The 2,431-nt window shown below is 44.0% G+C and overlaps 1 long non-coding RNA gene across 1 annotated transcript; it reads left to right on the top strand.

Annotated features, from left to right (window-relative positions):
- LOC116194611 lies at positions 1–1,958 on the top strand. Its single transcript, XR_004154469.1, has 2 exons — positions 1–1,516; positions 1,665–1,958. It is a non-coding gene; the product is annotated as an uncharacterized LOC116194611 (long non-coding RNA).
- The last annotated feature ends 473 nt before the right edge of the window (positions 1,959–2,431 follow it).

Here is a 2,431-nt window from a genome sequence, read left to right on the forward strand (position 1 = left end):
AATGATGAGACTCCGATTATATGTATTGTGCCACAGAGCAAAGGAGCCGACTCAAAGATTTTCGTTTCTCTCTGTCCGTCCATAGTCTAGATTTTCCTTTATGTTCATTGTATGTATACATATGTATGGCCTTTTGTACGGGTGAGTTGTATTGCTGAGTTAATCAGAACTCCATTAAAAGTTATTTTGGTATCAGAGCCCTTAGATTCAAAGCTCTAGTTGCATCATGAAGCTATGGAACCAAAGAGCTAACCTCTGAGCCTCTGTTTATTCTCTTAACACCAACCTGTCACTGTCGGTTAATGAAGGATTCTCCACGGAAGGGCATAATGACTCCATTGCTTTCAACCTACGGATTGCTCGATCACGTCGAAGGTCGAGCCATTGCACCAAGCAAGACTACTGCAGGAGCTGATGGAAAGGATGTACCGAATCCAGAGTATCTGAAGTGGCAGTGAAGGGACAACTTTGCCCTCACCTCTGTGCTTGCCATCACAGAGGAGATTGGAGTAACCGTTCTGTCTGCTACAACATCTTAGGAAGGGTGGAGTTTTCCTTGAAACATCGTTCCCCACAAACCGCAACCTAGGAGGATCTTCTTGACCAACAGTGGCGCGACTTGAAGAAAGGAACTCAATCGATGGCCAAGTTCATCGGATTAGTCAAGGAGTAGGCCCTTATGCCCAGATTGGGAAACCAAAGACTCCCGCTGAGATTATCGCCGGATTTATACCGGTCTCGGTCCTGACTAGGAGCCTATCGTTCTTGCTCAATCCGAACGTATGCTCACAATTAGTACGAATGAGCTCCAATTCTTGCTAGTCGGCCACGAAGAGAGTCGTAGCTATGCTGCAAACCAAGGATCGCAGATAAACTCCTCCGCTGCTGCTCTTGCTAACGCACCTCTCTCCGGAATTCTGGCCCCTTTCCGGCCGAAATTCATTACACAAATGGGCGCAACAATGACTGCAACAAGAACGGCCAAAGTTATGGTCGTGGCAAAGGAAAGAGAAGAGGGAAAGGCAACGAGAAGGGTTCCTCTGATCGTGGGAGTAGCTCCGGCAATGGTGGCAGCCCTACACATAGAGCTAAAGGACAGTCGGGTGGACAAGGCAAACCCAACTTCGGGTTTAATGTCTTTTCGGGTCAATTATACCCGGGTCCGACCCGTGACCCACGACCTCATCAAGGCAATAGCTTCGGACCCCCTTCTTTGCTCGGCCCAATCCAATCCCCTATGGTGTCCGAGGCCCAATCTCTTTCAGCCCGTTTCAGAACCGGTCCAACTCCTCGGTTCTTTGTCAAACCTGCAACTGGCCCGGGCATAGTGCTACATTTATTCAATTTAACCAGTTTTCTGCTGCTCCGGCTCTTCTGACCCATGGCTCCCCTTCGGGACTTCATGATACTGGCTGGTATATGGACTCAAGTGCTACACACCATATTACCTCAAACCTGTCTAATCTTAGTCTCTGTGATGACATCCCAAATTCAGATAATGTTTTTGTGAGTGATGGTCAGTATTAAACTCTTTTAAGTGTCATTTATACTTGAATCATATCCTTTATGCTTCTCATATTTCTAAAAATCTTATATCCATTTCTAAATTTGCCAAAGATAACTCCAGTTTGATTGAGCTTCACCCCGATTGTTTTGTTGTGAAGGATACTCATACACGCCGAGAGCTTATGCGTGGCCCAGTTAAAGACGGACTTTACTGCTTTCATCCAAGACACAGGCGCACCGATAGTCCTCAGGCTCATCCCTCTCCATCTGGTTCAAGTGTCTTTGTGGCGTCAATGCCTTGGTCACTCGTCTTTCCCTATTGTTCGTCGTGTCTTAAGTTCTCGTTCTCTCAATAATGATCATGTTGGTCATATATGTCTTGCATGTCAACAAGGGAAATTAATAAACACATCTTTTTCGCCTACTCTTAATAAAGCAACCTCTTTGTTTGAGCTTGTTCATACCAATATTTGGGGTCCCGCATCGATCATCTCTCATATTGGTCATTATTATATTCATTTTCATGATGATTACATTGATGTGGTAATTTATATGAATTCGGTGAAGTAGGATTTAGATGGGATCAAAATAGCCTATGTTCGACTTAGACTACTCAAGAAAGTCGAGTTTGTTTCACATGTTAGATAGAGATATACTAGCTCGCCTTAGGCACCTTAAATTGATATTATTGCTTAATGAGTCTCCATAAATGGCAATATCCATTGAGATATAGGAGGTTTTTTGAGGAGATATCTTGCCTAAGCAAGCCGAGCAATACTTAGGGAAGATCGTCGAATCTCAGGTAATATACTCGATTCATTTAAAGAAAAGAGAAGGAGAGTAGAAAAGGACTTAATGAACATCAAGGGAATCAAGACCCTAAGTCTTCTAAACATAGATTTTTCAATTAACTCTGTAGCAACCT

Source organism: Punica granatum, chromosome 2 (genome assembly GCF_007655135.1).
Source record: "Punica granatum isolate Tunisia-2019 chromosome 2, ASM765513v2, whole genome shotgun sequence".
NCBI classification, from domain to species: Eukaryota; Viridiplantae; Streptophyta; class Magnoliopsida; order Myrtales; family Lythraceae; genus Punica; species Punica granatum.